Raw genomic sequence first — 12,012 nt, forward strand, 5'->3', positions numbered from 1 at the left:
CTACTAAAATACTTGGACCCAGCCACGGCATCCAAGCAGTCCAGGACTCGCGGAAGCGGAAATCCGTCTGGCTTAACCAAAGCATTGACGCGCCGGTAGTCGACGCACGGCCTAACCGCGCCTGATTTCTTTCGCACTAGCACTATCGGACTAGCCCAAGGCGAACTGCTCTTCTGGATCACCCCTTTCTTCATCAGATCTTCGATTGCGTTCCTTTCTTCGTCGACATAAGCTAACGGTACCCGACGAGGCCTTTGTTTCACTGGAGCGGCATCTCCGGTATTGATGCAATGCTCTGTTAAATGGGTTAGACCTATATCCCAGTCATCTTTAGAAAATGAATCGCTGTATTTGTGAAGCAAACCTGCAACAACGGCTTTCTCGTGTTCCGTTTTACCTACTGTAGAGCGCTCGTGAAGATCTTTAAGATGAGCTGGTAGTCCTTTTAAACCTGTTTGGGCAAGTGCTTCTACATTACCAGGCAATTTTTTATTCGGTCTTACAGCAATTCGTCTTATACTAATGTTATTCGCCACATCTTCGCTCTCTTTATCAACGACGACACTTACCACCCTATCAATGCGTTCTGCACGTGCTATTTCGGCATCCTGCTTCAGCATTGCTTCTTCAGGGAACGGATTCATAAGCCTCACCTTGCAAGTAGGGGCTGAGTTGATGTTAACTAATGTTGCAGCCAAAACTAGACCATACCGCTCTTGGAACATATCAGTGGCTTCAATGATAAAGTCAGGCTTCCCTCCGTCATCAGCCTCTACTCTTTCCACATACACTTCTATCACAGCTTCTGAGTTCCCTGGAACTAGCACATCGTCTGCAACAGTTACCTTTCGCATTTGCCTCAGCCTTTTCTGTATACAAGGTATATCTTTGCCATCTAAAGAAATTATACTGCGACTCAAAATGATATCAGCTGGACTCTCAGCGTTCCCCAACACGTCATAGCCCAACAGCACGTCATCTTCTATGTCGGCTACTATAGCTTCTTGAAGCCTCTTGACTGGTCCAAGCTGCATTCTGAAGGCTCCTCGACCCATTACCTTAATGGGCATACCCCCAGCTCCCCGCAAACCTATGGCACCAGTAAACTTTGGCTTCTCACTCTCTCTAAGCCGATTGAAGATCCTCGAAGACACAATAGTTTTCGAGGCACCAGTGTCAGTTGTAAAAACGACAGGGGTATCTTCCACTGTACCCTCAATGTACAGGCCATCCCCATAGTCCCTGTCGTTACAACTGCTAACTGGCTCTGTCGCTGTTGTGGTTTCCTTTTGGCCCTTCAATACTAAATCATTTACATGGACCTCCCTTTGGCCGCAAGGGCTGGTCCTTTCTCGTTTAAAGGCTTCTGTTTTTCATCAGCTGTTCTGTTAAAAGCGTTCTTTTGCTCTTGATTGGGGCATTCCCTCGCATAGTGTCCCTTCTGTTGGCATCTGAAGCAAGTCACATCTTTCTTGAAGTTTCTTTTTTGAGGTGTGTTTCGCTCTGCCTCTAGTTTTTCGATCCTCGCCAATAGCTCTTTTATTGTAGATGCTTCGCTTTTGCTGTCATCTTCGTTTTTTACTCGCGAAGGATTTGTCTTTGCATCTGCCCCCTTAATTGCAAAAGCCTTTTCTTCCTCGTCTGCAACGGTACTATCATAATCGTCGTGTTCAGTTCTCCTGGCATTATAACGGTTTCGTCTTTCAGCTCTGTTTGAACCCCGGATTTCTATCAGGTTCACGGCAAAATAAACCGCCTCATCTATATTCCGCGGTTCTTTGTTAAACTCCACCTCGAATTTGACGTCGTCGTCATTTAGTCCATCTAGGAATCTTCGTACAAGATCTTCATCCCTAGTACGTCGATCTCTCCAGCCATGAGCCTTGTCATAGAGTTGCTTCAACTCCGCTGCATACTCTTCGAGAGTCTCGCCATGTCGTTGCGACCTTCGGCTGAACTTTGACGCAAAAGAGCGCGGCGTTTCGATGACACGGAAACGGCTGTCTAGTTCATCCACTAAAGATTGATAGTCATTTAGCAAGTTTGGGGAGAGTTGCGAGAATGCAAACTGGGCTGCCAAACCTTCGAGTCTGGGTAGCAACTGGTCCAGCATTTCGTCTTGACTCCAATTGTTCCTTTTTGCGATTGCTTCAAACTGCGATATCCAAGTCACCCAGTCCTCTTTACCACTAAATGATGCCATCTTTACATGTGGAAGTCTTCGCTGCTGATTTGGACGATGACCATCCATGTAGACAGGAGTCTGGTACTCGTATCTGCCACGGGCATTTTCGCACCTAGTATTTGAAACCCCAGGTTGCGCATACGGCTGTCCATTGTCAGTTTGCCGTTCGTAATTACGGTCAATCACAAAGCCGTTGTTAAGAAACCGCGGCGCTTGCGGTTCCGGCTGCGACTCCCTCACGTCGGGCACTCTGTTGCCAACTCTAGAATCAACCCGGCTATCACCCGCGTTACGTAGATCATCATCTAGATCACCCACACGCCTGTGTACCGTCGCAACAAATGTGTTGTTGTTCGCGTTGTTAGCAGTTGATGATGTAGTACCCCGCCCTGTTTCCTTCAGCTGCTTTAACTCCACAACGACATCACGCAAAACGGAAGCCATATTCGACATTTGATCGTGTAGCGCTCGTACCCCGTCGTCAGGTACATGTTGGCTTCCGTACGCGACCTCCGCGTCCGACTCAGGTGTGTCTTCATCGCCACGAGCCGACGAAACACTTCCGTCACGGAAGGTTACCTCACTGTCTATCGCCCTCGGATCACTCATATTTGACTTTTACGATCGTAATAAATTATTGTATAAAATAACACTTTCAACCCACTGTTTGCACTTTGTTTTTTTGAAATTACTAGTACGTTTATTTAAAACATATGTCTACATTCGTGTGAACGCGCGTAACAACAGGTCCGATGTTTGACCCGAAAAAAGTGAATATTATATGTGTCAAATGGTAGCGTAATAAAAAGTAACAATGTTCACTTTAAACGTAGATAAAAGTCGGATTCATATCGCTGGATTGAGTTTAAAACTTCAATCCCACCGCTGCCACCAAAAATGTTACGTACCTCTGCTTTGAGGTATACCGTATTAATGACTTGATTACTTATAGCTTTCAAATAGCTGTTAATATAGTGTTACGCTTGTTCCATCCGTTTTGAAATATGACACAAGTCCATAGTAAACGTTTAAACAATAATTTATTCGTGCGAAGACAATAATCGCAATAAACTTCGTGCGAAGACAATAATCGCAATAAACAACCCGTTAGACAGCAACACAATGTAAGTGATTCCTAACCGCCAGCTTCCCGGTAATTATACAAGGGTAGTATTTACAAAGTTAATGGCGTGTGACGCACAATAAGTCAGTTCTGCGTTCTTTCAGTGTTTATGTGTAAATAATACAATAAAAGTGTAAAAATGCTTCCAAAATCAGTGTTACTTAATGTAAACAAACTTCAATTTACTGGATTATTACTATAAAACATGTGATAACGACTAAAAGGTATTTACTTCGAAAAATGAATGACTCTTAACAAAAATTACGTCTATCCTAGATCTTGACTAAAACTCAACTGTTTTTACTTATTGTTTAATCTCATGACCAAAATTGGTCAGTGACCAAGATTCTGGTCAATGACCAAGATTCTGGGCAATAACCAAGATTCTGGTCATTAATGACCCGAATTCTGGGCACCAGTGACCAAAACTGGTCAGTCACGTGACTGACCAAAAATAATGACCCAGAAATTCGAACGTTTCATGACGTCGTTTACAAAACGTCATAACAATAAGACATATTGGCGCCTTATTTAGAAAAACAATGAAAATTACAAAGAATTAGACATGGAATTACTTTGATGTGATACATCTTCTTGCGACAACAAAGTTGAACTCTCAAACTGTCAAAGTGACATTCAGGAAAGGGAATTTCCCAGAATTCAATAAAACAAATGGCTACCAACATTACAAGGTGCCACTTGAAGCAAATAGGTAAATAGGTACATGTAAGCTGGCAGAAATTGTAAAATATTGAAATGTACTACTAAGAAACAAAATTCTATAACATGGATGGCTTACAACTAGATGAAAGTTCTGGTGATGTTTAGATTATATACATTCACTTGAGAAAATATGCCAATTGATTTATATAGTCACATAATGTCACCAGTACGAACAACTTCACAGTCCATGAGAAAAGGTAAGTGTTACTGTCACACCTGGGGTGTATCAATATGCAGTCCATATAGGTCCCATATGGGTCCCATTTGGGCCGCCCAATAAAACACAAAATCAGCTACCGGGCTGTTTCTGGGCAAGCCCATAAGGGTAAGCCCATATGGGCGTCATTTGGGACCTATATGGGTTAGCCCATATGGGAATGCCCTTAAGGGTCCCATATAGGTCCCAAATTATTGCGCTATCAGGAAAAAGATAAACTTTTATTTATTTGATTAAAAACTAATTTCTCAAAACGTATGTATGATCTAAACTGCTAATATTTTACCCAAAGATATAAAATCAATGCATAAGCAAATAATATGCAGCCCATATGGGTCCCATACGGGTCCCATTTGGGCCGCCCAACAAAGGACAAAATCAGCTATTGGCGCACATTTTTTGAAAATTCTGTTTTTGATATGGCTTTGTTTTAAATAATGTATATACTATGATTAATATGAAGTCATTTTCAAGAGATAATTTTAATTAAAATAATCGCGCAATAAATTAAAGTATTTAAATAATATGCGCATGCGCATATGTTAATTCCGCCTCGCGAAAACATTCAAAACAAAAACACTCGAAACGGTAATTTGTTAAATTGTGATATTATACACGTAATTATATATTTCTTTTGAAATCAGATATATATTGCTGATCACGCCTTATTTATTTATCTGTTACTTCAACGAATGCCTGTGTGTTTAATAATTTGAATTGCAAATTATTGGTCATATCTTTATTCGCTTTGCCTTTGTCATGTATTTTCGCGACGTAAGTCGTTACGTTCGTGTGTCACCATAAATCAATCTCTTGTTAAAACTGCTTAATTCAACTTGAAACTGCCTAAAATTCAATACAAACTACTTATAGCAGACAGGCGCATGTCTGAAAAAATGGAACACTAAATTAGTAATCATGCTAATGCATAAGCATCTTACTTATCTCACTTATCTCATGCATTGATAATACGGGCAAAAGCCCGAAGGGCGTTGACCGTTAATTTGTATCACTTTTCTGAAATACAAAGAGACATTACCTTATAGGCTATTAAGTCAAATAATTCCTGCCGTCACCTATTTTCGCGATGGAAAATCATAGAGCGCTGGAGCACATAGACACTTCGACAAATGCTATATGACACGTAGATGCATTCCTCATGAAATAATACGTCATGGCAGTAATTATTAAGTAGCGAATCGTACTCTATGTTATTGTATTATATGTTTTTGACCGCCAAAATGCAATGTTTTGTTTTTCTTCCGGTTTGCCTGTTTCCCGGCCTTTAGCCGAAACGGGCAACAAGTCATATTCCACAGACTGGTTACTATAAAACGCGATAACTTTAGGCAACATATTTTCGTTAATATAACCCGTCTTAAATGTATTGCATAAATCCAGATTTCTTTCGAATCTATTTGCTTCGATATATTTGATTTCTGATTGTTATTATTATCCTCATAAATCAATAAACGCTTGTTTATAAATAATAACATTTAAAATATTATAGTCGGCATCGGTATTCTCGCGGTATTTCAAATGCGCCACCCTACAGTACGTGCTGTTCACATGCCAGAGTTCATGACACAGTTTGCATTCGCTCTCAGAAAGGAGTTCTTTCAGAAAGGAGTTTTACATGTGATCATTAGCAATAATCTGGTAAGTTGCGGTTGTAATCCTTCAGAAACAAGTTTATTTACAAAATGTATCGATATTGCGATTTAACTGTTTTGTATTTTAGCTTAGTTTCAACTTGTTTACACCTTGCTGCGTCTCACTTTGCCGAGGTTACATATCACTATATACAGATTAGGCCTAAACCCCTAAATCTAACACTGTCGGATTTTCGTACCACAATATTCCAGATTGTTCAAAATTAAACAAAAAACTTTACAAAACGCCTGCATCATTTATCAAATTTTAAGATTTGTGCTCACTGTTGGTTCTCCATTTTTAGAAGCTGTTCTGCCAAGCACTGGACATCACTCAAGCCATTCTTTTGGGCAAAACTGACAGTGTTGGTTTCCAGAAATCAACAAAGGAGGGATTCCTGAACTATGAAATTTTCCATGGAATGAAGTTTTTAGCCATTGTGATCTTGTTAATTGGTTCTGTAGGTTTACTTCAATTTCAAAGGAACATATGTGAACTTTTATAGAACTTTGTAGAGTCTATCTCTCTCTCTCTGTAAACAAAAATCAGCTGTCACATTATTAAGACGTGTGTGAAAACATTGTCAATGGGCTGTTAAATGAACAATTTGAAGGCAATTAACATGTTGAAGAAAAGCGATTGTTCGTGTGCAAATTTAGCCTATATGTCGACCAGTGTCTGCAACTAAATGTTAAACTTGCAATAAAACAACTTACCACAAGTTGGTAAAACAACTCCTTACGTAGACGTTGTGATCATTTAGTAAGACATTGTAATAATAAACAGTAGCAACTAGCATCATAAATTAATAAATTGGCTGTTTATTGTTGTAGTCCCATGATTAATATTTTATACACTAGTAAAAAACCAGTATTTATAACGCGCTCTGTTATTTTGATGTTTTTTGTGTGTTTTGTGTGCTTTAAAGTGGATTTTTGGATATGAGATAAGGACACATATGTGCACAAGTGTGTCTTTGATAAGTAACGAGATCCGGGTTTTATTACTTCAATAGACAGCAAAGATCTCATTAACCTGTATAGTTTTCTTTGTTAGAATTTTGAACTTTGAGATTGCGACAAGTGCTCGTTATCACACGACAAATAATTCGTCACGCTTGACTGCGAATATTAGTGCTTATAACGGTATCTGAGATGGACTCCGTAGATTTAACGCCGCTCGAGCGTGCCCAATTAGAGGATAGCCCTGGGATGTCAGATTTGTCATTCCTTTCAGACTCACTGGCCTCCGAATTTAACTTATCGGGCATTGTAAAAGAAGTCAAATTTCTTAAAGAATATAACCGTTTAGTGTCTTGGTACAGAGATTTACCGGAGGGCATGTTCATATCACGCCTGTTGCGTGAATATAAATACTCGGAGCCCGATTTAGAGGAATCAAGAATGATGTGTTTTGAGGCGCTAAAAGCTTATGACGACTTTCCGTTCGGGGTTCAAGCTGACCTAAATGGGAGAGTGACCACTCGGAAAGGCGAGAAACTTTCGGTGAAACTTGCTACAGACATTTACAAACTAGTGTCGGTCATGGAAGGGGGAGACTATTGCGAAATCCGGGAGCTTATCAGCCTCAGCAAATCAAGACCCTCACAGGGCAAGACACCTAAGAAAACAATCACTGGAGCTGATGTGTCATGTTTCATGACTTCCGGTGAAGTCTTACTATTGAAAGACAATGTTACGGCCCTTCAAACCGATGTTCTCAACATGAAACAAATGTTACATGCTGCAGAAAAAATACGCTCTGACCAAATGAAAACTTTCACCAACTCGCTTTAAGTGTTAAAATGTGACCTACTTGAATGTTAACAGTTTATGTCAAATTGCTTGAACAATTTCAACCTAAGTGTGAATGATCTGAAACTTACGCTACAACCTCTCGAATCAGCCATTTTAGCTGTTTCCCGGCGAGTTTCGAGCACGGAGAACATTCTATATAGGACGAATGTCTTTGCTATCACAGCGGCTGTGCAACCATTTGAGGCAAGGCAAAATATTCCCCCATGTAACCAAAATTCGGCCGAGAGAGCTAACTTGTCGCCACTTAGTAACTCTGGGGATAGCCAGTACCCCAGGAGACCAACGTCACCACCTAATGCGGTCATCATTTCGGCGTGTGGCGAGGCTGCGCCAACCTACTCTCCACCAAACCAAGAACCGGAAGTGGACTCAGAGTGGCAACCATTGTGTAGCCCAGGCGGTATTCACCACTCTGTTGGTACAAAGTCACCTACTGACGTTATTATAGTTCCGGATTCAGGCCATGCATCCAAACGGACCAGCACTTCCGGTGTCAGTTATGGACTCATCACACCTACGGGCGCTTTACCCAGACGGCTATGGTAAATTTACAGGGGCCAATTGTAACGAGCATTCGTAGTTTTCCCGTGAGAAGTTCTCGCGACAGAGTTATAGTCCGACTCAACGTTGAAGAAGATCATTCTGCAGACAAGGTGATGCAAGAGGAATTCTGGCCGCATGGTATTACTTGCCGACCATGGATGTCACGCGAGGCATTGAGAAAACAACGAGATGACAGCCACCGACCCGGGACAACCCGAAGAACCCGCGATCTACCCCCACGCTTCAAGTGCTCCAACAAGCATGTCGGCTTCGAATCACGTGACTCCATGTGGTCGCAGCGTTACTACGATGTAAATCGCTCTGACTCTTCTGCGGTTGAATCTGAATCAGTGAATATTGACTAATATCGTCATCTTGTGTCATATCATATCAGCTATTTGTCATGGAAATGTTTGTATGACTTTGCAATATAACGCTCTTATTGATAATTATGAAACTCATGACATGGAATGTAACGGGGCTGATTTCAAGCTCCTCATATTTGTGTGACTCTTTAAATACTCACAATATTGACTTCTGTGGTATATCAGAACATTTTCTGTATCCACATAATATGCATTTTATTGATTCTTTGTCATCTGATTACCGCTCGCACTGCGTTTGTGACCGTGCGCTCCTAGTCCCAGGCGCGCGGAGGGTAGGAACTGGGGGCGTGGCGCTGATGTGGCACAAACGATGGGACAGCTGTGTGGTTCCTCTTCCCATTGATGATGACAGGATAGTCGGGGTCCAATTTCAGACATCACCGGGACAATTCATTTTCATATTTCAGGTATATTTGCCGTGTGTCAATCACTCAGCTGATATATTTAGAAACTATATTGATAAATTGTATGACATATGGAACTATAACACGATCAATGGAACTGTATTATTGCTTGGTGACTTTAACGCAAAGTATGATGCTCAAAGTCCGCGATCTAGAGACTCACTTCTGTATAGGTTTTTTGCAGATAATAATATTGTCCCAGTATATAAAACTAACAAATGCAGTGGGGCCAGTGCAACATATATATCATATGATGGCAATTGTCAGTCGATTATTGACTTTGTTTGTGTGCCTGTTGAAATATTTGACTGTGTAAGTAATTGTATTGTTATAGACGATGATTGTATGAATGTCTCCAGACATAGATCTATCATTTGCTCGATCGATGTGCTCACTCGTAAAACTGATGCATGTGATTATACGATAATGTCGGTTAATTGGCGTAAATGCAATGACACTCACTTTAATAAATATAATAGATTATTAATGTATGATTGCGATATTCACGATTTAGCGCATTGTGACCTGAAACAAAAAGACTGTATAGACGCTGCATATGTGCGGGTGTGTGAAAGACTTACCAGCTATGCAAACGCTACACTTCCGCAGAAAAAATATGTTTCCTTTCTAAAGCCATACTGAAACTCGGAACTCACTGCGGCCCACGACAGTATGTCCCTGGTAAGAAGAGAGTGGTGGCGTCAAGGTCGGCCACGTGACGCTACAGACCAAGCCTTTTCTGCGTATAAAACTGCTAAAAGAGAATTTCGCCGTCTGCATAGAAAATGTGTTAATATCTATTAAATAACGAAATTGATCGAATGGCCGAAGTCGACTCTCACAAGTTTTGGAAGATGGTAAACGCCCGCAGGAACCGTAACCGCTCTAGTCTTAGCTCGGGTATCAACGTTGATGGTACAACGGTGAGGGACCGAGACAGTATCTCAGACGGCTGGTACCACAATTTCCGGGAATTGTATCAGCCCCATCACGATTCTGATGATGTTCATAGCAGTGATAGTTGGGAAAAGCACGTCTCATCGGAACTCGATTTTATTGTGACGAATATAAAGCCAGACCCCAAAGTCCGTGTACTCCCAGAAACCGTAGATCACATAATATCTACGTGTCCGAAGAGAAAGGCTGGTGGATATTACAATCTCCAGTATGAACATCTAATTAATGCAAAACATGTGATATCCCCAGTGCTGGCGAACATCTATACCTGGATGCTACGTACCGGACACGTCCCAGACAGCATGAAGCGTGGCGTCATCATTACTATGAACAAAGGGGGGAACAAACGTCGTGCCATAACTCTCACTTCCGTCTTATTAAAATTGTACGAATCAGTCCTTTTGACAAGGTCAAAAGTAAATATGTCAAATATAAATAAGCAACAAGGTGGCTTCCAAGAAGGATTACCCTGCCTAATGACTGCCTTCATTCTGCGTGAATCTGTGTATTTTGCACGAGAGTCTAACTCCAAGCTATATGCATGCTTTATGGATGGCAGAAAGGCCTTCGATACCGTTTGGCACCGCGGGATGCTCTACAAGCTGTATACAGAAACAGACATTGACAGCACAAGCTTTCTTGCATTCTGTGCTATATACACGAACATGTCTAGCTGTATCCGGTATCAGGGGAATCACTCAGAGTGGGTCGACGTCCTTCAGGGCACGAGGCAAGGTGGACGCAGTTCCCGTTGCTCTACATCAACGGGCTTATCAGTACCTTAGAGAAATCTGGGGCTGGTATCTGTGTGTACGATATTCGGGTCAGCTCACCTACAGTCGCCGACGACATGCTGTTGCTGTCATACTCTGTTCATGGATTAAATGCAATGCTTGAAATCTGTAGCAACTATTCAAAACAGTGGCAGTACCAATATAACTCGAGCAAATGTGCAGTCGTTGTTTTTAATGAACGCTTGAAGGGAGAGACAAACCGAATTTTCAAACTCGGTACTCACACAATCAAAGAGGCATCTTCCTACGTTCACATCGGTTTGAAGTGCAACCCGTTTCTACGTGCTACAGGAATGGCTGATGACGCGTGCAACAAGCTTTGAGGGACATATCTGAGTATCGTTAATAGTGGAATATCTCCCCTTGCACTCAGTCCATCAACATCTATAAAAGTTTATAACTCTGTTGTGATACCTAACGCATTATATGGCTGTGAACTGTGGACTTCAATAAGTGCAGAGGACATAATTAAGCTAGAACGCTCTCATAGGTTTTGCCTAAAACACATACAGGGTCTGCCACGAAACACGGCAACTAACTTTACTTTATGTGCTATCCATACCGTGCCTATGGAGACAATAGTCGATTACAGAAAGCTGGTTTTTCTAGGACAACTCTGTAACCTGCCGATTACATACATGGCCAAACATTTGTTTAACAGCAGACTCTTGTATTATGAAAACTTTGACAAACAACACCATGGTTTTATTCCTGACATACGTGCGATATTATGCAAGTACGAACTACACCACATCCTGGATCAATACATTGCAGAAGGTCTGTTCCCGGTGAAAAGTGTGTGGAAAACCATGCTCCGCCGACACGTTACACAAAAAAGGAATGTAAATCTGTTTCAAGAGTGTTCAGAGAAGTACCCCTTTCTTGGCTCAACAAATACGGTCTGACGGAGTGTGTGGTTTATGGACTATCGCCAGAAATAATCCTGAACTCTCCTCTCTATGTAGTAAGACAATGCGAGTAATTGTGCGACTTACTATGCCCGCGTATATAAATACATGTGCACTTTGTAATGGAGTGAATCAACGCCAGGGACTCCGTGATCCAGTAACGCAACAGTAGCTTGTGCGAAAAGCATGAACATTCAAACAGAGCCCCATTTCACCGACAATTTTGTTATGGTAATTTCCAATAGCATATATATTTTATTTTTTTATAAATTTTATAAATAAAATATGCAAAAAGTATTAAA

At 41.3% G+C, this 12,012-nt stretch overlaps 1 protein-coding gene across 2 annotated transcripts in view; it reads right to left on the reverse strand.

The window, feature by feature from the left end:
• Window positions 1–12,012, reverse strand: part of LOC127861646 (RING finger and CHY zinc finger domain-containing protein 1-like) — a 473,873-nt gene that overhangs the window by 92,476 nt on the left and 369,385 nt on the right. The window lies entirely within an intron of this gene.

Source organism: Dreissena polymorpha, chromosome 16 (genome assembly GCF_020536995.1).
Source record: "Dreissena polymorpha isolate Duluth1 chromosome 16, UMN_Dpol_1.0, whole genome shotgun sequence".
Lineage (NCBI taxonomy): Eukaryota > Metazoa > Mollusca > Bivalvia > Myida > Dreissenidae > Dreissena > Dreissena polymorpha.